General features: G+C 50.6%; 1 protein-coding gene across 3 annotated transcripts in view; it reads left to right on the top strand.

Moving 5' to 3' along the window:
- The window catches only part of ELFN1 (extracellular leucine rich repeat and fibronectin type III domain containing 1), a 105,459-nt gene that overhangs the window by 65,335 nt on the left and 16,850 nt on the right, over positions 1–23,274 (top strand). The gene's annotated exons all lie outside the window — the stretch shown is intronic.

The following is a 23,274-nucleotide window of genomic DNA, read 5'->3' on the forward strand; positions in this document are numbered from 1 at the left end:
TATGGATGCTCTTGTGCTCCTTCAAGCACTGCCTGTGGCTCACTGAGGAGGTGCTGGATTTCTGTTTGGAGAGGAATTATCCTGCTATATACGCAGTGAAAACCATTAAGATGCTGACCTTTAAATTGGGCTTCTTCCTGCTCATGTAGGGAGGAGGTGGGTTGAGTGCCCAAATCTTATTCATTTTAATGACAAATCCTTCACACAGAGGCTTTGAAATGCTCAGCATTAATGCAATTTTCCTCCCTCTGCTGCAGCTTGGCTTTGCTGTGCAGGGGATGTCTCTGCTTCCCTCTCACAGTGACAGACCCTACAGATTTGCTCCAAAACTACCATGCCCAGGTACCATTGTGTATGGATTTGTGAGCTTAAGGCAGTGCTAACACAGGGATCTCCGTGCTCCTTAATCAGCATCACTGACCTTTCTTTCCTTCATTACTCTCAGCATTACTTTTTTTTCCACCCTAGCTTAATTTGCATAGGTCTCATGTTATCCATGTTTTTGCTTTGTGCCTGTTATCCCATTACCCTGGATAATCAAAGCTGGCTGTAATGGAAACAGCAGAAACAATTTGCTTACCCTTCTATTACAAGATATTCCCTCTACTAAGTCTGAGAATACCTGCAGTTCTGTGGTAATGCTAATTAACTGTGCATACATATAGAAAGTAAAGCAAAGGCCACCAGCATCCTTTGGGATGCTGGGGATTAAAGAAAGATAAGATATTATTCTCCTCTTTCTCTGTTCTTCACTGTCCCTACCCTCAATGGAAATTGCTTTGCACTTATAGAATAAAATGTAATACATGGTGGAGGAGTCACTGACTCTGCAGAGAGATGGAGTTAGAAGGAGCAGAGTTCTCTCTGCTGTGATCCTCCCTGATGTCTTGCTTCTTGTCTATTCCCAGAGTGGGATCTTTTCCCCATGCAGGTGCCCCCTGCCTTGGAGCCCAGTGCTGATTCCACAGCAATCCCCCAGAGCAGAGCTCCAGCAAAACATGGGTGGAAAACCTCCTGCCCAGCCTCAAGGATTGCTTGGAACAGTGTCTGTAAATGAATGCCTGTGGCTGAGCAGGGTACCTGCTGTTGGAAGTGGCTGTGGTGTCCATCAGGATGCTCAGGTACCATTCACTCTTCTTGGGTGGCTGAGGCAGCAGCAGCTTCAGAGCAGGTGAAGGGCCTGGGGACAATAAGAAAGATGGTGATGAAAAAAGAAAGATCATTGGGAGAGGGGGGACTGTGCCACCCACCCCTCTTGCTTTTGCACTGCACAGTGCCTCAGGTGAAGGCACAGGGGGCAATCTCCCCCCATTAGTGTGCAGCACCCTCTGACAGTCCCACATGAGGCTGTCCTGTGTGTCAGCTAAACCAGGAGTGACTGACACTGCCAGGCATGTGTGGAGGACTGCTGAGCTCTCCATGCAGGAGAAATCCCACTCAAGTCCACCCACCAGCTCCTTGCTGATTTCCCCAGCTCCTGTGCCAGCAGCATGGACAGACCACCTCACTGCACCCCTTGGAGCATCTCAGATTGGCCCTGGGTATGGACCCTGTGCTCCAGGAGGGTGGTTAGACAGCCCTTGCACTACTCCTGCCCCTGGAATTGTGAGGGAGATGTTATTTGTGCTCTGATAACCACAGAACCTTTGATGCAATACTCATGTTTGGGATTTTACCACATCTCTCATCCTCCAGGTCTGTCAAGGAGCTTCACACAGCCGTGACTCAGAGAGAGGCATCAGTGGAGAGAGTCTGTAGAAGCAGCCAGCAGCTGTCATGTGGAGGGCTTTAATAATGTATATGCAGGCATATATGCATGACCTACGAGCTCAGGACCCTCCCTGCCTGAGTGGCACCGACTCCTTTAAAATATCCCTGCACCATGCCAGAGGGCTGGGATTGCACAGGCATCACACACATCTGTCTGAGGAAAATGGGCAATAAAAGGGCTGACAGGGGTGAGTCTTGGGCCTGCTTGAGCAATGTAATAACTCCTTCCCTGTCACTGAAACCTTCAGTGCTCGCTGCTCTCCATCACCCTGCGGGTGGTTTTAGGACTGTGGGTGCAGCAGAGCCTTGCTCTGCTCACAAACCTGGTGATGTTTAAGGTGCTTTGAAACTGCCCCCATGGTATTCATCATTTAAAGCAACCCAGCTGCAGGGTTTTGGTACAAAGGGCTTTTAAACCAAGGGATTGGTGAGGCCAAAGGGATTTTCAACCAAGTGCACACCAAGGGCTTGCACAGAGCCATGCTTTGCCTTGCAGGTGCATTATCCCAACAGAGAGCTCAGTCCTGAAACTCTTGAGCCTCAGCAGAGGTGAGGAGACTCAGATCTGAGTGCTGAAGTCAGTCCCAAAGCCCAGCCCAGCCATCTGAGGCATTTTGGTTCTGATCAGGCAGCACAAGCCTCAAGTGGAAGAATGGGTTTAAAAATGAAAATGTGCGTTTGACTTGTAGAAGGGATGCTTGGGATTGGAGATGGAACCGTGTATCACTGTGATCAGAGGGGAATTTCTTGTTGATTTTACATGGCTGAGTCAAAGGTAAACTTCCTATTAACTTCCCTGAGTGACTCTGTAATGATTTGACCCTTAAAATTAAAGATGTGCAGTTACCAACTCCAGCATAGCTGCGCTGGTGGAGTTCAAGAAGCACACAGAAACAGCCAGCAGCCTTCAACAGCAATTGCACTCAGCACTGCTCTGTCTCCTCAACTCCTGACATCATTTAGGGGGGCAAAAAATGGCAAAGTTTGAATTCACAGCTTTTGTTTCTCTGCAGTTCAAAGGCTCCAAGAGCCTGGTTTTTAATTGGCACTGAGTTCTCCCAGCTGGTACCCAGGGCAGTCCTGGGACTGACACCCAGCCAGGCAGGAGCAGCAGCAGCCAAGGGGGGGAGGCTGTTGGATGTCCTGGGTGCCTGCCACCCATTGCAGGGACTCAGAACTCTCCTTGCCAGATCTGGGGGCAGAGGAGCACTGCTTCATTTCTGATCATTAATGCATTGGTCTCTTCTCTGTTTTCTTCTCACTGTTCTTCTCTGTGCACAGGCCAGGGAGAGCCGCACAGTGAGTGGTTTGTGCTGGAGATCACAGTGCAGAGACAGCAAAGCTGTTGGTGTTTCTCACAGTGCCCAGGGCAGGAGCCTTGCCCTGCCAGGGTGGGCTGCATGTCCCTGCAGAGAGAAGCAGGAAGGAGCATCCCAGGCTGTGCAGACCCTCAGCTGAGCCCCAGCACCTTGGCCAAGGGGCATTCAGCAGTGCTGCATGCAGAGCCTGGGGAGTGCAGGAGCTGCTGGCATGGAGGGGGTGGCAGCCAGGAATGGAGGGGTTGTGTTTGTTAGGGAAGCCCTGGCTGCCTCAGAGAGAGTCACAGCCCCTCTGACAAGGGTCACAGGGTGTCTGTGGCACTGTGCAGTGACACCTGGAGCACAGACTTACTTCAAGCACAGCTGGGGTGGGGAGCAGTGACCTGCTTCAACAGGCACTGTTATCTTCCACACCAATGGGACTTGAAAATTCCTTGTTGACTGAGATCCAACCAAAGCATCTTTCCAGGCCTTTTCTCCTCTGTCCAGGAGCAGGAAGGCTCTGTGGCTTCTACAGGCAGTGCAGCTCCCATTGATGGTTTCCTTAATGCTTAGAATGGGGTCCCACCTGCTTCTCTCTGCAGGTTCAGCATCACTCCCACCTTTCTGGCTGCCTGCTTTTCTTGACCTCACCTCTCCTTGGAGAGCTGGCTCATGGCTTTGCATCCTGCAGACTTCTTCACCCCTTTGTCTCTTCTGCTCATTTGTGGTTTGACCTCAGGAAAGCACCATTACAGGTGCCCTCTGTTCTGTGCTCATTGTGCTCCATCTCCATGCTCACACCTGCTTTGCCTCAGGTGCCTTTATATTTCCACCAGCAGTGTCAGTAAATCCTGTGCAATACAAAAACCTCAGCAAAGCTTTGTCACTCCACCTGGCCCACACCAAGCTGGAGCTGTCAACCCCAGAAGCTCAGTGGGGTGGATATACTTATTGCTAGAAAGCTTTATATTTACCATGGCCTTCCTGACATTACAATAAATGCATTTCAGAGCCCAAGAAGTATAAAAATAAACTGCAAGAAAATCAAGACAGCTAATTAGCCAAAGGTTACTGCTGGGCTCTGTGACTGTCAGCCCTTTTGAAGTTCTCCTTTACACAGGCAGATGTGTGTGCAATGCTGCTGCTCCTTTGAATAAATGTCTTGGTTTTCAGAGTGGCTTCATATCTGGATGTGACTGAACACATGTGAAGGCTGTCACAGCCAGCCTGGGCAGGAGAATCAGAATCCTTTAACCCTGCACTTCTCCAGTACTGCAGAGCACCTCATCCTGGGGAGTGGCTGATCAGGGCTGCGCTGCCTCCAGCCCCTCGTGAGGTGAGGAGAGGCCAGAGAGCTGCCTGTCTGCACAGAGAGCCCTCTGTGCTGGAGGTGCTCCTTCCCCTCTGTGTCCCTGCCCTCTGCCCTGTGGTCACAGGGAGCTGCTGAGGGCTGCACTGCTCATCCAGGGTTTGGATGGTGCCATTGGGGAGCAGCTCTGGGAGTGCCCTGGGAGCCTGGGAAGTGCTGGGGCACATCCCCCAGCATATCATGGTCTCACCCCACGTGTCCATCATTCCTCAGTGTCCAGTATCCCCCTGAGGACTGAGCATCTTGTATGGAGCTGCTGTACACCAGATGGGACAAGAGGAAGGGGAATGGGGTCCTGGCTGAGCTGAGAGCTGAGGGAGGGATGTGAGTGCCCCACCAGAGGAGAGAGGCTGAGCTGGTCATGACAGTGGTCCTGGTGCACTGATACTGGGTCCAGAGGAGTGTTTTGCTCATGTTTGGGCAGGAGAGCCCTGGAGCAGTGATGGAGTTTGAGCCATGTCCCTTGAGCCCAGCCATCCCCTGGCCACAAGCTGTGTGAGCTTTCTCTCCCTGTGCTCTGAACTGCTCCACACAGGGATCAGAGCTTGGGCACAGTGACCACAGGAACCACCAGCATCATCTGTGCTGTCCTCTCACTCCTCCTCTCAGGTTTTCCTCCTTCCCTTGCTCTGCTTTCTTTGGGCTCAGTTTTCCCTAGGAAAATCCTTTTTGCAGCTCCCTCTTCCCTCTCTGGCAGTTTCTCCTGTCTCCTGCTCACAGCTCGTGCTGTGTCATGTGTTTGCTCAGCATTGCTCCTCCTGGAACCTTCATTTGCTGCTCATTTCCTCACAGACTTTACACCACGAGCTGGGGCTTTATGTGCATGTGTGTGTGTGATTCAATTAAACAAAACACAATAAAATCAGGGAAAACAGAGGGAGACACAGACAGACAGCAATTCCCTGCTCTCTGAGGGCTAAGCTTGTCTGCCTGTGAGCTCGGCCCCAGCGTGGCTTTCTGATGTTGCCACATGGATTTGCTTGTAGCAGCTCCCTGGATCTCATGCTTGGGGTTTCCATCCCTCTGCTGGGACCCTGGGACAGCAGCTGCTCCTTCTCTGCTGTCAGAAGTTGGGGCTGCTTCATCACATGAGGTGAGCCTTGCAGGAGCTGTGTTCATTCTGAATAAGCCCTGAAATGCTGAGGCATCTCTTAATACTCAGCCTCCTCCATCTCTCCTTCTCTACAGCTCAGTCCCAGCAGCCCTCAGGATCCTGCAAGCCAGCAATGTTCCTATCCCCCATCCTGCTCCAGCCCTCTGGGGTGGCAGATTGTCCCTGTGCTAGCACCCAGCCTTCTCCCATGTCACACCTTTCCCTTGCAGTGCCACTTGAACAGCAACAGCTGTGCTCTGCAGGGCTTTGCCTGGCTGTGAGCTTCCCTTCCACTGCTCTGTCCGCCTCTCTGCCATGCCCTTCCCTTGCTCACTCCTTCCTGCCTTGTTTTCTTTGCCCTTTTCCCCCCTAATCCATTCATACTGTGAACAGATGCTTTCTGAGCATCCTTTGCTCCCTGCTCTCCCTGGCAGGTTTCTCACCTCTCTGCATGCCACATGGCTGTGGGTGTCTCTCTCTCCTGGAGAGCCTGTTCCTGCTCAGCCTCCTGAGCCTGTTCCTGCTCCCCCAGCCCTGGCTGGCTCCCTGGCTCTGCAGATTCATTCTGTGAATCCAGCCTCTTCTCTTTGGGCTGCAAATGTGGCACCTAAAGTGGGTCAGTGCAAGTGGAGGGAGGTGGTCTCAGGAAGGGCAGAGACAGAGCAGGCATGAGAGGCAGCCCCTGCCAGATTACAGGGTGGGTGGGAGAGGAGCAGATGCTCTTAAAAAGTGAAGATTTCAGGTTATTCACATGGCTCCAAACCCAGATGAAAGAGTGTTACCTCCACCAGCTCCAGTCTTATGCTCCTGGCTCTGGGTTGGCAGCAACCTTGGCAGCTTATTGATGACTTCTGTGGTACCTCAGTGTTCCCAAAGTACAGGACAGATCAGATTTTCAGGGTTTTAAAATGCACATAAAATGTGATTAAGGAAATCCTGGCACTCAATGCCTTCAACTTAGGAAAAAACACTGACAGCAGAAGGGACCCCCCCCTTTTCCTGATAGCAGCCCCCAGCACACAGAGCCCTCCTGGGGATGTGAAAGGTCTCACTGTGCCACTGCCCCTGGGTTTAACACTCTTCTGAAGTCCTTGTGAGGATGATCTCCCCCTTGTGAGGGGCCTTGTGCTGCTGAAAGGGAAAGATCCCAAGGAGCTCATCCCTGATCAATGCTTTAGGGCTTGTTCTTGCTCAGCAGGGCAATTGCACCTTGCCCAGCCACCCCCAGCCACCCTCAGGGTGGGCTCCAGAACATTGCAGAGAGATGCTCCATGCTTTGAGCCTCTGTCCCCTCCATGTAACCTCAGAGCTCCTTCTAGCCCCAAATCTTTATCTCTGCTCGATCCAGTGCTTGGTGGAACAGCAGGAAGAGGTGCCACTCCCCATGCTCTGTGTGTCCTGGCAGTGCTGGCGGCTGTGAGGTGACACTCAGGTGTCCCTGACTCCTGTCTCTGCTGACTGCATGCCCAGCAGGGGCAGGATGGATGCAATGGCACCTCTCACTCCAGCTTTGGCTCCTGGCTTCCACAGCTCAGACCGTCCCATCACTTGGGCTGTATGGACCTTCTTGGTGAGCAGAGTCAGAGGATGGGGCCAACATTGCTGGTGTGCAGAGAAGGGAGGGAGCTGCCTTGTGGAGCAGAGAACCAAGGGATTGTCCACCTTCCTTCCTCAGTTTCACCTCCACATGGGGACCCTGGTCCCTGAGCTGTTGTCCTCATGGACCACACGTGTCCCCAGCACAGAATCACTTTTAGCTGACAGCAGTACTGCAGCCTTTCCTGTGCATGCAGCCAATGCACCTGGAGCCATTCCCAGATGTCTCTCCTCATTAATGCCCCCTTAGCAATTTTCTGAGGACCAGCATCCATCTCCAACATTAAAAACAGTTCCTTCCTCTTTGATTTATGGATATTAATCCATGCCAGCAGGCAAGAGGCATGACATGTCTACATAATATATTCATTATTAAATTGTTCCTTTCCTTTCTCCTCCACCTTCCCAGGCTGCACTTTTCTTATTTCTCTGTAACATTTGAACCTGCATGCTGCACAAGAGACAGCCTGCAACATGGAGCAGTCAGATCACTTGCTAGATCACCCTCACCAGTCTCTGCTTCCTCACCAGTGGCCACAGGCAGGCTCCAGCAGAGAGAAGACCCACTTAGCCCTGTCCCTGAGTGTCTGGCTGCTCCAGAGCTCTGCCCAGGGCAGCTGCTGCTGTGGGCAGGGCTGTGGCAGGCTCTCAGTGCCACATCACTTGTGCTGATCATTGCACAGGACAGGCCAACTGCATGAGCCTGCTGGCAGCTGTGCCTGACACAGTGCCCAGGCAGGGCTCCAGTTGGGGTGAGCTTCTTCTGCAGTCATTCAGATGCTGGCTCCACATCAGTGATGGTTAATGCTGGCCAGCCCTCTGATTCAGGGCCCAAAACCCAGATGAGAGAGTGTTACCTCCACCTGCCTGAGCCATGCTCCTGGCTCTGGGTTGGCAGCCACCTTGGCAGCTTGTTGATGACTTCTGTGGTACCTCAGTGTTCCCAAAGTACAGGACAGATCAGATTTAGCAGCCAGCCTCTAGTGATCTCACTCTGCTGTGGCCTGGGAAGAGAGGAAAGGAAGATCTCAGGACCTTGGCATGGGGCTGCTTTAATTTTCCTTTCCTGTGTCTGTGCTGTGTGAGAACTCAGCCTGCTCTGCACCCTCAGGACAGCCCTGGGGCCTGGCAGCAATGCCCTTCATCCCTCTGAGCTGCACCCTGCTCCCCATGGCAGCTTCTGCAGGCCCATCTCCCTGCCCTGGTCACTTGTTCTGGTGAAGAAAAGGGGAGAAGAGGCAGATTGGGGGATCCCATCCCTGCACTTCCCTCAGTGCATCCTGGCTTTGCTATCAGCAGTGTGACAGCTGTGGTGGCAAAGTGGGGTGGTTATCTCTGTTATCCCCCTGGATAATCCAACCCCAAGAAGTGCCTGCAGCTCCCACTGCTGCCTGCCCAGCTGCCCTGGACCATTCCTTCAGCTCTCAGCAGCACCTTCACAGGGAGAGCTGCTGTGCTGGTGAGCTCTGTGCACATAACCTCACCCTCTCTACATAACCTCACCCTCTCTACATAACCTCACCCTCTCTACATAACCTCACCCTCTCTACATAACCTCACCCTCTCTACATAACCTCACCCTCACTACATAACCCCACCCTCACTCAACCCTACGTTCCTGACTATCCTAGCTATCCTAGGAGGATGAATGGGACTCAACCAAAGACAAATCTGAAAAATCCTAGCCTTTTCTTCCATCTCCCACCTAGGCTGAATAGCAATCATTATCATCTACAAGCCTAAACTCACCCTCCTCAACCTCTACCTATACGCTGTAATAACTGCAGCCGTCTTCCTCACCCTAAACACCATCAAAGTCCTAAAGCTATCTACCCTAAGAACTGCATGGACCAAAATTCCATGTCCTTTAAAATTTGTGCTTTTCTCTGTCCCTTGAAGGATTGGAAATACAGCCCTGCCTGAATGGCCCCTTGAGACACAGCCTGTGCCATGCCTGCCCCTCATCCCCACCCAGGTTTCTCCAGACCTCCTGTCTCCCTACCATAAAACAGCAGTTAGAGGAAAAGACTACAGCTAAAAAACTGATGGCATCTCTCTTTGCAGCCTGGCACAGCTGAGCCTGCTCCAAATCACCTTCCTCTCTCTCTCCTGCCCCCACTTTGCACTGCCCACGTGTCCCTGCTGGGGCTCTGCTCCCAGGGCCCTCTGTGAGGGGAAGCAGCAAGGCATTAACAACTTAGGGAGCTCAAGAGCAGCTTAAAAAATACTTGTGTTCTTTTGGTAAGTATGAATTTGTCCCAGTGGTAATAAGGCTGGTTTTGTTCAGCAGGCTCTTAGCAGTGATTATTGCTGTTTTTCAATTTAAAAACCAGACGGTCTATTTATAATGCATAGTATGTGGACTGAGATTTTTTTTTTATTATTATTCTCTTTAACCCAGCCTTTAAAACGTGCTGTCCTTGCCACTACTACAGTCCAAGGAAGCAGAGGGGCATCTGTCACCTTCAGAGCCTGTGGGTGGAATGATAAGTAAAATGTAGATAACAGAGCAAGGCTGCAGTGATGCTTTGGGGAACTGGTGAAAGGTGCCAGGAGGGAAAGGAACACGTGGGGATGTACCTGGGAGGTGTTTTTGGTGGGGTTGGAGGGGCTCTGGACACAGGTGCTGAGTATTTGGACTGTCTATGTCCATCTTTTCTCTCTTTTCTAGAGTAGGAGTGCTCAGTGCTCACATCAGCCCCATCCCCAGCACAGAGAGCAGGGAAAAGCCGAGTTCCAGCCTTGGCCTGGCACTGGCTCCAAGATGGCAAAGACCCCTGGGAAGAAAGCAGCCAATGCCCATGGGTGCTGGGGTGATACTGAGCAGGATGGGGGTCCCAGGGGTGCACTGAGGGGTCCAGCAGAGCACTGACAAGCTCCTGCAGGCATTATATGAACATCCCTACCTGCTTTGGGCATTGGCCAGTGCTGGGCTGGCATGGCCCCTTCCAGGCTCACAGCTTGCCAGCCCTGTGTGCTGCTCAGCTGCAGGGATGTGCCAATGCCAGACCTTAGGAGACCTTGGACACTGAGCACAGGAATGCTGTAAGACAGTTCTGCTGTGGCAGCCTTGAAGGTGTTTGTTGGATGCTCCCATGCAGGATGTGGGGGCTGCTTTGGCTCCTCTGTGCCTGGCTCTCCATGCACAGTCCAGCACCACTGGACAGCAGGAAATTTCACACTTGCATGTGAATGACTGAGTCCCTCTTGGACACTGCAGCTCACCTGTTGGCCCAAGAAGCTTCTTGAGGCAGGCTTTGCTGCAGACAGGTGTTCTGAAGGCCAGGTTACCTTGTGTTTGCAGCCAGGCTGGAGGCCACAGCCCTGCTGCCTCTGCCCTGCTGAGGCTCCTGTTTGTTCCCTTTCTCACTGCAGCTTATCTGACAGTGTTCCTCTCTCCATTTCCCCACACAGCCCCTTTTACTGCCACCATTTAGTTATTTTCTTAATTAAATATAGATTATGGCTCTGGGAATAAGGGATTATTACTTATTCATAAGCTACTTAGATTTTAAAGCGTGTGCAGAGCAGAGCTGATCACACATCTGTGTCTGCATCATTTCCATGCCAGGAGCCAAGGTGAGCTCCTGTGGCTGCCAGGGCTTCACCCAAACCTTGCTCCTCTTCTCTCCTCATGACCTCTGCACCCAGAGGAGCTCTGCTCCCTCCTCCTTGCTGTCTTTTTTCCAGTTGAGTCTTGCCAGGCTTTTCCCAAGGAAACCACCACCACTGCCCTCTCCCAAGCTGTTCCAGCCCCTCCACCACGCCTCTGCCTTGCCCCCTCCCCAGGGCTGTGCCAGCTCTCTCCCGCTGCTTCCCCAGCCTCCCCACGGTGCCAGCAGCTGCTCCACCTGCCCTCCGCAGGGGAATGGGCACGTAGCAGGAAGCAGCTCTGCAGGAGGTGCTTTGCTGCAAGGTTTTCTAGGAAATTCCCCCCCGTATGTGGGTAATTGTTGACTGAACTGCAGCCCTCCTGAGGGGCAGGAGGAGGAGGAGGCAGAGGAAGGGGCTGTTGGCAGGGTGGTGGGAGAAGTAGAGGAAGGAGAGTGTGGTGGGAAGGTGGATACTGCTGTGTACCCATAATATTTGTCCAAAGCCTTGTGCTCCTGCAGTGTGCCCAAGCAGAAGGGTTGGGAGCTACTCCTTCCACCCCAGGACAAGCAGCAGCTTCCCAAGACTCTTCCTGTGCCTTGAGGAGTGGAGCACTCCAATCTCTGGGTAATAATAATAATAATAATAATAATAATAATAATAATAATAATAGCAACAACAAAGCCATCTGACCTGGTTTGTGCTCACCAGAGTGCACTTCTGTCTCCATGTCACTGCAGTTTTTCTGTCCCCAGACAGTGCCATTAATGCCTGGTGCTGCAGGGCTTGTCCCAGTCTGCTGGCAAGCCCTCAGGTGGGAACAGGGCAGCTCATCAGACGCTGACCTGAAAGGAAAGAGGCACCATTAAATCCCAGAGCCCATCTCCCTCCATCCCCCTGCTCCAGGGCTGTCCCCAGGGCTGCAGCAGGGTCCCAGCATCTCTCAGCAGGTATCCCTGCTCTCACCCTTGGGGACCCATTAGCATTTCCATCTTGCTCCTCCTGTCTTCTCCTCTTGCTGCTGCTCCTTGCCTGGCTGAGATGGCAGCGTGGGGCTGCTCTGTGTGAGCCAGTCTGTCACTGCCACCTGCACTGTCCCCATGCCTCCCATGTGGTTCTTTCTGACTATTTCCAGGACTAATGCAAAGCTCTGGCTTGATAGCCCTGAGGTCTAAAGACCTTTTGTCAACAGAGCAGATATAAGACAAGCTGCTGCCAGATTCCTCTGAGCAAAATGATCTTGATAAATTGGAGAAATGGCCTGAAATCAATACACTGAAATTCAATAAAGTCGAGTGCAAAGTGTTGCACTTAGGAAGGCAATATCAAAATCACAGATATAAGATGGGGAAGGACTGGTGAGCCAGCAGGAGAGTGGCTCAAGCAATGGAGCAGCCCTCAAAGTGAGCAGCAGACAATAACCTGGTGCTTGAGAAAGGGAGAGCAAAGGCACATCTTGCCCACAGATATATTAATAGTTTCAGATAGAAGGCAGCGAGGTAATTTATTTGGCTCCATTTAGTGCCAGTGATGCATCAGCTGGAGACATATATCTCCAGGCCTTGGCATCACAACTCTGAGAAAGATTCAGACAAATTGAGTGAGTTCACAGAGTTTTGAAAACATGCTCCAGGGAAGATGGACTGAGAGAGCTGGTTTGTGCTCCAGGACTGAGACAACTGGAGGTAGGATGTGTAACATTCATCAGGGTGGAAAAAAGCAGTTAGAAAAATGATGCTGATCAATTGGTCAAGGGTTGGACAAGCTGTAATAGGCTTAAACTGCAGCCAAGAGTCTTGGGTTAGATTCTCAGGAAAAGCTTCCTAAGGACAAGGTTGTCTGAGAGCCTGTGCAGGCTGTAAAGGGGGTGTGTGGGAGTCCTGTCCCCAAGAGAGCTTCAACAACCAACTGAGGAAGCACCTGCATGGAGGTCACCTCCACAGCAGGGGTGAAGTTTCACCCCAAGCAGGATTAGCCATGCCCTTGGGATTACCAGGTTGAGACAAGCAATTTGCTTTCTCTTGTCTCATGTCCTCTTAGCAGCCCTACCAGGGGCACCTAGATATATCTACAGACAAATTACATATAGATATAGATATAGATGATATAGATATAGATATAGATGATATAGATATAGATGATATAGATGATGTAGATGTAGATATAGATAGATATAGAGATATATAGATATAGATATAGATATAGATATAGATATAGATATAGATATAGATATAGATATAGATATAGATATGTCTACAAACAGATTTATCCACTTCTCAGTTGCCTTGCACCACAAACTGGGAGAGCCAATGAAAGGAACCAGAGACTGAGGTGGCCAAGCCACATGTCACTGAGGATGACAATCATGTCAGCTTTGCTGTCTGGACCAACCCCACTGATTTGGTGTTTGGTAATTTGGTGGCTAGCTGCCACCCTCCTCCAGATCAATCCCTCTCAGTTGCATTTTCTGATCATAATTAATGTTTGCTGTGTAATTACATTGATTTTTAATGTGCTCTGAGAGATGAGGGGAATTCCTGGGCAGCCCAAGTGAGGGAGGAGGGGGCATGGTGGTGGTCCTGTGCTGAAGGGGAGGGCAGTGGGGGCTGCTCCCAGCATGTGCAGGGGGGAATCTGCTCAAAAAGCCCACATTGCACAGGGGTGTTGCCAAGCTGCAGTGACAAGGGGCAGGACACTGAAATGTTTGCACTGCTGCTCCTTCATTCCCTGCTCAGCTGGCCCTGCTTTCCACCTGCCAGCCCTGGTTGGCTGCTGCCCTGGCAGCCCTGCTGCCATTACTGAGCTCAGCAGGGAACAGGGTTTTATTTATTTACAAGTCACAGTGGGAAGAAGGATTTTAGGGCAGCCTGAGCTTCCCAGAGCTGTGAGCAGTGGATAAAACCTCCTCCAGCTTTGTACAGGGAGGCTCCTGCAAGGAAGAAACCTCAGTCTGTGCACAGCCAGAGCTGTGCTTCTCGCTCACTCATGCTACCAAGCAGCTTTGTCATGAGCATGTAGAAATGTAAGAGGCACCTGTAAGCCTCCCAGGCTGCTCTGTGCTTCCTGAGCAGCCAGGCTGTTACAGCCAGCACCTGCACAGCAAGCCCTGGGAGATGCTGTAGGGAGGCAGCTTTTGGTAGGCAGCACTCAAGGCTGTCAAAATCGTGAGGATTTGGGTGGCAGCACCAGCAGTGAGCTTCAGAATCCTTTCACTCATGATAAAAACTACCTGGGCAGTGCTGGGCCTCCAGACCTGACAGTGGAGGAGAAGAATTCTGGGCTTTCAGCCATCTGGGGATGCCTGCTGCCTTCTGGGTTCACTGTGCACAGCTGGCAGAGCCAGGGCTGCAGCAGCTCCTCGTGCCCCAGCACGGGGGTGACATTTCCCAGGCACATCTGGGCTGCAGCAAATGTGCAAATGTTTGTCAGAGCAGGAGTGGGCAGGGCAGGTGCCCAGAGCAGCTGTGTCAATGGCACAAGGGCAGTTTGTGTTCCTGCTGCCAGCAGCCCCCTGGGCTCTGCAGGTCCCAGAGCTGGCACTGCTGTGGCACACGCTGCTCCAAAGGGCTGCAAGAGGAGCGCCAGCCTTGCCCGTGCCCCCTCGGGGAGCAGGCAGCTCCTGGGCCACAAAAGAAATGGGGCGCTGCAAACACTGCCCAAAATGCTGATGGAAAGGCCAAATCCCCTCTGCCACCTCCTCTTACCATAACACCCGAGCTGGGTTGGCAGCCCAGCTCTCCCCCTGAGTGCCAGCAGCATTTGTTCAGATGATGCCAAGCTTTCCCCTTTTTAAAGGGATGTCTTTCATATTTTTTTCCTCAGCACCTTGTTTTCCATCACATGTTAATTCCACACCATCCAAGGATGGTTCTTGCCTGAGCAGTTCAGAGGAGGCCACACAGCACTGACTCAGCATTGCCCAGATGAGAATGCTGTGACAATCACTGCTGAAAATCAGCCTCGTCTCACACAGGTGTTTAGGAAGCAGCCACAGATGTTACACAATTTTTTCAATTAAAACCCCATAAATTAAAAAAAATAATGAGGCAGGCGCTGTGCTCAGCAGAGACAAAGGAACAAGTTGTCAGTGGCACTGTGTGGGCCCACTCACCACTGTGGGCAGAGAATGCTCAGCTGGTCACACAGGCCACTGGCCAAACACCTGTGGGCCCTTTGTGTTACACAGGTGGTGCCAGGAACATTTGATTTCTCCACTGGCCAAGGCCATCCAGCCCTGCTCTCCCCCCTCTTCCTGGCTGGAGCTGGGGAGAGGCAGGACCAGTGCTGGAGCTGCAGTCAGTGGTGACCATTCCCAGCATTGAGTGGATATTGCAGGAATTGGGAATTAGCCCTTTAAATAGGCTGAGAGCCCATTGGTACAACAAAGGTTGTGTCTTTGGGGTTTGAGAGCCGTGGTGAATGGAGGTGGCTCTCCCTTTTGTGTTGTGTGCGTGCCCTAAATGCAATTATTTGGCTCCTACCATGTCTGATATTATTATTTTCTTGCTATCTTTGGTACTTTTATGGCCCCATCACCATAGTAACTGAGCATCTCAGAACCCTGTGAGGAGGGAATAATATTATTCCCCTTGTAGAGTTGAAGGAAGAGAACAACAGCAAGGCTCAGAGCTGGAGGCACAGGAGGACTTGAGTCCATCCATGGCCAGGGATTTTGGTGTCATATTCCTGATACTTCCAGTTTTACAGTCGCACTGAGTTTTCCTAGTCAGCCCCAGGCCACATTTCCATCCCATTTCTCTTCCTCTTTCCTTGAGTTAGTCCAGTACCAGCCTCATACCTGGAGCTGCTCCCTCCTGCTGCCCCCTTCCCTGCGCACCAGCAGCTGATGGGCACTGCCCAAGGCAGGGGAAGTGTTGGTTTGCTCTGCTGAGGACCTTCCCTTTGCACAGACTATTTCCTGCTCAAACCCACCTTTAAATATTGAATGAAAACCAGAGCGAGGTCAGAGCCAGACGTCTCAGATTTTCTTCATCCCTGACCTATTCCTGACTCATTTCCACTCTGGGGGTTTGGCTGTCTGACAGAGACTCAGAAAGAAGGGTTTGGAACCAAGTCCTCAGCAGCACAAACTAAAGATTCAGCAGGTAAGGGCAGGCCAATGTGGTGCCCAAAAGATTGACCTGGGTTTCCCTCTACCTGCTTCTGGCTGTTTTTCTCTTCTGTGGGCACCTCCTCCCAGTGTGATGGGACTGCTCCCTCATGGCTTCCTCTGCCACCAGTTCATGGCTTGTGGTGCTGCCATCACCCTCCCCAACACATCATCTCTTTACTGCCTTCCCTGCCTCAGGTTGTTCTGGAATAAAACAATCTTCAATTATTTATCTCCTTTTTTTCTCCCCCTTTTGTGCAATATATCATTTTTTAATTAAAAAAATGCCTTGCGGAAGTGAAAGGGGCTATTAAATGTTTTGGTCCATAATTAACATCAATCCCTTGACTTAAAATCTTTATGTATTGAGTGATCTTCCTTAGCTGTTGCATGGATAACACTGCACAACTTTTGGTGGCCCAGGGGCTTCAAATCCCCCATATTTCTGTCTGACAGGAGAGACACATCTGCTGGGGCTGCTGGCAAATTTGAAGCATATTTCCACCCACACTCTAAAGGTGGCAATAGCACTGGCATTGAAGAACTGGTCTTTGATCCTGCTGGATTTTATGGATGACCAGCTCTTGTTTGAGCTGATGAATGCAGCTGCCACCTTGCCAATTTATGGAATTATTCTTTCTGGCCACCTCCACTGGCACATTGGTTATGGCCATTGGACACTAAGTGACAAGTTCCATATTCTTGGCTTTCTGAATGAGGCTGGAGTTAGCAGATACTGGTGTTCTCATTAGGTCTCTGCTGTGTACTCAGCTATTAGCCTGCTCTTGCTAAGAAGCTCTGGACTGTCTTTCAGGCTTTGCTTGTACATGAAATGAGCTGTCAATTGAAAACCCCTTGGCTGTGTTTCATAGCCAGGCTGTCACTCAGGCCCCTCATAACAGCGAGGACATCAGAAGCAGGCACTGTCCAAGGTAGGAGAAGATGGTCAACTTTCAGCACTTTTATATTTTTCTCTTCAGCTTAAAATGAATTTTTCCTTAAAGGAATCTTGGTTCACCTGGGACAGGATCCAACTGCAGTCCCCAGGGCTACATTGGCATGGCAGCTTGGCCATCCTCTGTAATCCACCTTCTCTTTCCAGTTCCAGCCCTTGAAGGAGGAGAACCTGAGAAAAAGGCCAGGCTGTGGAGGGGACACTCATCCCCCAGGCAAGACCTGCTTGGGACAGCACTGCCCCACCAACATCAACAAACAAGGTGTGCTGCCATTGTGCACAGATGTCAGACTGTGCCACAGGCACAGCCAAGGATCCACAGCCTGGGAAAAGGAAAGCAGAAGCAGGCTTGGCTGCATGGGCTATGTTAAAATGACTCCAAGCCCCAGTTTGCTGCTGTTGCAGTGTGGGAAAGAACTGGCACCATGTTCCCCGTGGCAGGGCTTGCCTATACCTGGGGGGAACTGGAGAGATATTTTAATAATCTAAGGATTAGTTGCATCCCCAGTCCCCTCCTTGAGACTGATGCTGGGCAGCGAGGCTGAAAATTAATTGCAGGGTTTTAATTTTTTCATTATTTCTTCATTTTTCTTCTTTTTATTTTTTGATTCTTATCTCAACAGTATTAAACTTTAAATCAATAGAATATGGGATATACAGCAGGGATTCTGCCAGCTCTCTTTTGCTCTCCTCCACTTCAGTCCCAGCCCTTTGGGTCAGCAACAGCATTTGCTGCACATAGCCAAGAGCCTGTGGAGAAAACAAAGCTGGGAAGAGTCCATTTTCTGCTGCTTTGTTTCCAATCCTGCCCAGGAGTGGAATAAACTCAAACAGGCACGGTTTCAATCAAGTTAGCTTCTGCTGAGTCAGCTCCATTTAAAACTTGGCCTTTCCAAAAACCCTGCAACTCTCAGAAACCCCGGCCAAGATTCTATGGGTAAATATAAAATGAATTAGGAGGCAGCTTTTTAAGATAAAGGATTGCTCTTGGAACCCAGGGGTAATAATAATTCCTCAGGAGAACACAGAATCTCTTAATCAGTAGCCCTGAGGTGCATGCTCAGCAGCACAGTGGAGGTGGAGGTGGATGGAGCTGCTCTTGGACACTGTGGTGGATCCCCCATCCTGGCTGCTGCTCAGTGGGGGCACGGCTGGGTTGGAAGGGGCCCTGGTTTTGTTTTCTTTTTGTCTCTCGGGTAGCAACAATCCTGTGAGCTGGCTGAAAAACCTCTCCAGGCAAGTCTGTGCCCTCAGAACTGGTGATTCAACCCCACCCGGCTGTCTGGAGGAGAGAGATTGGCTTCATTGCTGTTTTCAGCAAGGACATTATCAAACAGGTTTCATTTGGATGGTGTCATTTCAGCCTGGCTGTGTGGCGTGGCTGGGATGCTCCGCTTCGTTTGTGTTACAATCGAGTGACTGAAAGAGATGAGAGGGAAAAGGAAAATCAATTTTGAAGTATTTCTTTACTGCAAGAAAAATAACCCAAAACATTGACTTGTGCCCCCAGTCTGCTACCAAATCAAGTTTTGCTATCTTGAATCTTCTCACAAGCCAAAATGTTTGGGATTTGTCCAGCCAGCTGAAGTGATTGCTGCAGGATGATCTCACTTTGAGCTCCAGACTCGTGCTGGAGGCACCACAGGAGCATGGAGAGGGTGCAGCCCTGCCCCAGGACAGCCCCCTCTCCCCATGGATGTTTGCCAGCCTGTCCCCAAACAGCATTTTTTGTGTTTGTAGTGACAGAGCCCCTCCACCTCCCAGGTAACCACTGCCTTGCTCCAGGAGCCTGTTTTTGTCCCCAAGTCTAACCTGATTTCTCTTGCTGTAATTTAAGCTGATTATTTCTTGTCCTGTCCACCATGGACATAAAGAACAGATTATTCTCTTCCCCTTAGCAGCAGCCTTTTAAGCACTTGAAAACTGTTATCACATCTCTTCTTCCATCATCTCTTTTAGGCAAAATAACCCAGTTCTTTCAATCTTTCTTTGTAGGTCATGTCTCATAGACCTCTGATCATCCTGTTAGCTCTGTGCTGCCTACAGCAGCGCCACCTCCTTTCTGATATGAGCTGCCAATACCAGAATCCACTCCAGTGTAGACCTCACGAGGCCTGAACAGATCAGAGAGATGATTTTGTGAGGCTCCTGGGCTGCACTGCAGCTCGTGCATCCCAGGGCTCTGTCTGCCTCTTGATGCGACGCGGATACTTCATGTTCAGCCTGTGACCCATGATAATTCACAGACCTTTTTCTGGAGAGCTATTGCTTGTGGGCTTGGTGTTGCCCATGAGGTTTTGAGGTGAATAGCAAGAGGCAGGAATGAAGCATCTCAAATGAATGTTGTGTTCTCTTGTGTTTGTCAGTCTCTTGCAGGTCCTGATTTTGGTGTGCTCATGCATTCAAAGCACGCTTTTGGCCAGACTTTTGGCTAGGCTGTGTGGTACCTGGGTTAGATGTAACTCTGTCCATGCTGAAGGAGCTTTATTGATGATCCTTTCAGTTGCTGACTCCCATTACCTCATAATTTCTAGTGTTTTATCTCTTTTGTGCATGTCCTTTTACTGTCTAAAATGTGCTTGTGTTTAGCAGTCGTTAATCAGCATTTTATGCAAAAGAGATGAGATTTTCAATTTTCTGCAGCCAACAGAGCATTGAAAAGCCTGTCTCCATCCCTCAGGAGCTGCTTTTAGAGTGAGTTGAGCCTTTTTCCATGACTTGAATTTTTTCCTTAGAAACTGGAGGTTTCTGTCCAGAAGGACTCCATAGTGGGAAGCTGAAGGGACTCAGTGCAGGGACTCCAGATGATCCCAGGAGAAATGCTTCCACCACCCAGCCACAGAGTCAGTCCCCAATGAATATTTAAATTGTTTATGCCACGTGGAAAAGCCCATGCCCCAGAGATGGGGCAGCACTGCTGCTGCTGCTCAGGGAGGCAAGGGGTGAAGGAGCCCCCCGTGCTCAGGTGAGCCTGGACCAGAGCCTGACTGCCTGTCCTCCTCCCCAGGGGCTATCACAGCATCAGCTTTGCTCAGTGCTGGAAATCCCAGTCATGCCAAAGGTCCCAGGGGGAGGGAAATGCAGGTCACTGCTGGGACAGGCGTTCCAGGCAGGGGAGCTGTGCCAAGGTACTTGGGTATGATAGTAATTAATGTGGACATTGCTGGTAATGGCAGAGCTGGTGCTTCAAGTAAGTGCACAGAGGCAGGAAATGAACCCCATCAATTTTTAAGGCGTCGGCTGTTTGATGGGGCAGCTGCAGAGATGGGGATGACTGGAGCTGGTTTGTTGGGCAGGTCCTGCCCACAGCTGGCAGCTGGATGCAAACACACAGGTCCTACCCACAGGTCCTGGCAGCTGCATGCAAACACACTCCTGCCCTGCCATGGGGTGGGGCTGCCTTGCTGCCTGCAGGGAGATGGCCCTGGGAAGCTAAAATGGTCCCAGTTCAGTGAGAGTGTGAGCAAGGCTGTGGATATTCAGGCATTCAACCAGAAGGTGTGTTTGAGGGTGATGATTTAGATGAGGGTCTCTCTGTTTCTGTCTGCAGCTATTCAGCCCATGCTTCCAATGGGTCCCAATTCAGCAAAGCATGTTTGACTGTAGGTGAGGGCATTTCCACACCAAACCCTTCCTTTGCAGTGGAAGAGCCCCTTTCTGTCCAGGACCTGAGTGGTATTTGTAACATTTGGGAAACCACCCTGTTCCCACTGAAAACCAGGAGTCCCTTGTCCCCAGTTCCCACAGAATCAGTACAGATTGTCACAGAGTAGGTGTTTTTATGGACTGGCTGCTCTCTCCCTTCACAGTTCTAATTAAGTTGTATATTTTGGAAGTAAAAATGTCCTTTTTGATGATATTGGTCAGGAAAGCTCTCCAGCATCTCCAATAAAGGGCAGGGAAGAGGCAAGTGATCAAAGGCAGGCTGTAATGAGCTATCAGAGGCAAGCCCAAGGTCAGTGGGGGCAAAAGGGCCCCTGTCACACTGGCTGGTGGTGCTCAGCTGGTCCCCTGCTCCTGCACACTCCCATCCCCATCACTGTGGCTGAGGATTTGGGTCTGCACTCCCTAAACACACTCTGGTGTGGAGAGAAGCCCCTGCCACGTGGGCAGCACACTTTAAATCCACACGGTGAGAGCAGGGATGCTCACCTCACTTTAGGGAGGGGACAGACACATGCCAAGACCCTTCTCCCCACAGGGGTGAGAGTATCCAGTTGCTCTGGAAGAGCTGGAAGCACTGCAGGAATCATCTGCAGGGAGGGACACCATGTTGGCAGCAGGCAGAGATCTGGGGCACTGATGAGAGGAAATCTAGGGCATCAAAGAGCAGAGATTGGGATAATCAAGGAGAAGAGATCTAGGGCATGGAGGAGCAGAGATGTAGGTAATCAAGGAGCTGAGATCTGGGGCATCAAAGAACAGAGATGTGGATAATCAAGGAGCAGTGATCTAGGGCAGGGAGGAGAAGGGGTCTAGGTAATCAAGGAGTGACAATCTAAGGCACCCAGTGGGGTTGCTGTGGGGCATCAAGGAGAGGGGATCTGAGGAGGTGCAAGAAGGTGGAGACAAGGCTAATGTGCAGCCCAGACTAGCATTTCATAGTCCAGGCTAGAGGGGAACAAACTTCCACAAGAAACACTGCAGCATAGGAAGCTCCCGGGGCAGCTGAGCCTCAATTGGCAGCTCCAGGCTCCTCCAAGGAGGAACCCTGGGGTTGCTTCAGCCAGCAGGAGGGAGCCTTCCTCCCCATCAGCAGGCAGCAGCAAACATGATCTGTCTGAAAAATAGAGCCACGTTAACAGTTATTGATCTATAACTTTTAACCAATTTCTTTTTTACAATATTGGATTGCGTGCTAATATTAGCTTTTTATGGTCGGCACTAGGCAAACTCCACTCCATCAGCGAAAAACAGCTCCTGTGGGCCAATCTGCACCTCCCATTGAGCTGAATGATAGAGGACTGGAACAATATTTTTTGACAGAGCAGTTCCTGTTCAGAGTAGCAGTGGCCATTATGCAAATCGAGCTATAAGAAGTTTAAAAGTCTGGAACCATTATATTTCTTTATTTCATTAACATCAATGCAAGCAGGCAAGTTAATACAACAGGGTGATCCCATTCCAGGGCTTGCACAAAATAGTCCCCCCATCATTTAACAGGACTGGTGATTTCCTCTCCAGGTGCTCCCAGCAGCTGTACTGGGGCACTGAGGCATTTTTTGCATCATTCAGCTGGGAGAGGGGTGGGTGACAAATGTCTGAGAGCAGATCAGAGCACAGGAATCCTCTGCCTGAGCTGGCAGATGGCTGGGAGGGCCCTGCCCCTGGCAGCAGGCAGACAGCCAGGAGGATGGGGGACAAGGAGGGGATCCATTACAAGGGCCTGATTTCCCACTGGGCCTTGGGGATCTGCTCCCCACCTCAGAGCACCTGCACAAAATCTCTTCTGTGGTTTCCCCACCCCTAATTCTCTGCATGGGACATGAGAAACTGCTTGGGCAGAGCTGCCCTGGAGTCACAGAGTACACAGAGGCAGCATAAACACTCAGGATTCAGGTTTACAGGACAAGGCAGCATCGTGTTAAGCCCACTTCCTCCAGCCCTGGTGCTGGACACACATTTTCCCAGCAGAACAGCAATACAAGGAGCTAAGCACTGATGTAATACAGTGCTTATACGATCTGATGCTATATAATATGATGCTATAAAGATGCTATATATATACACAGACCTTCCCAGCCCTCCCCATCCTCCCTCATGCCCCTCACCTGCACCCCAGCAGGGCACAGGGGCATTCACTAAAGCAGCTTTGCAAAGAACACCCAGCCCACTTTGTGCCCCCTTCAGCTGAGGGTATCAGCACCTCTTTGCAATTAGAAAATTAATACACAGTGCAAGGAAAGGATGGGGCCCAGGGGCTCAGCCCTTCCATTAGAGCTTTAAGGAAGGGAGTGGGTGATTCCTGGTCACCCACAAAAGGCAGCAACCCTGTGAGAAGCTGATTCTTTCCCACACCCTCTTCCTGTCTATAACTCCCACACCCGGCACAGCCACGTGCACACTCACACTTACCTGTTTGCATAAATGTGGAAAATAAAGATCACAGCCTGCCACACTAATGGATCCCAGCACTACCATAGCTCCATTATAAATGGCAATGTCTTGGAGAATTACTGCTAAAGACTCTACCTTTTAGTGTTGAAACTTTTAATTGATTTTAAAATACACGATCAATCACAGTTAATCAAGGAATCATGAAGAAGCTATCGTACACAAATACACAAAGACAGCATATAAACTACAATTAATGACCACTTAAACAATGGGGGGAATGAAAATAGGGTTATTTATTAGTGTTTATGGACAGTAATGGATGAAGCAATGAAGCAGCAGCACAGTGGTGTGTTACAAGCCAAAGTTGGTGATACTTAACACCAAGTGGCCATAAGTGACTCTTCAGTAGATGGGTCAATGGCACAGTTTAGA

Source organism: Molothrus aeneus, chromosome 16 (genome assembly GCF_037042795.1).
Source record: "Molothrus aeneus isolate 106 chromosome 16, BPBGC_Maene_1.0, whole genome shotgun sequence".
NCBI classification, from domain to species: domain Eukaryota; kingdom Metazoa; phylum Chordata; class Aves; order Passeriformes; family Icteridae; genus Molothrus; species Molothrus aeneus.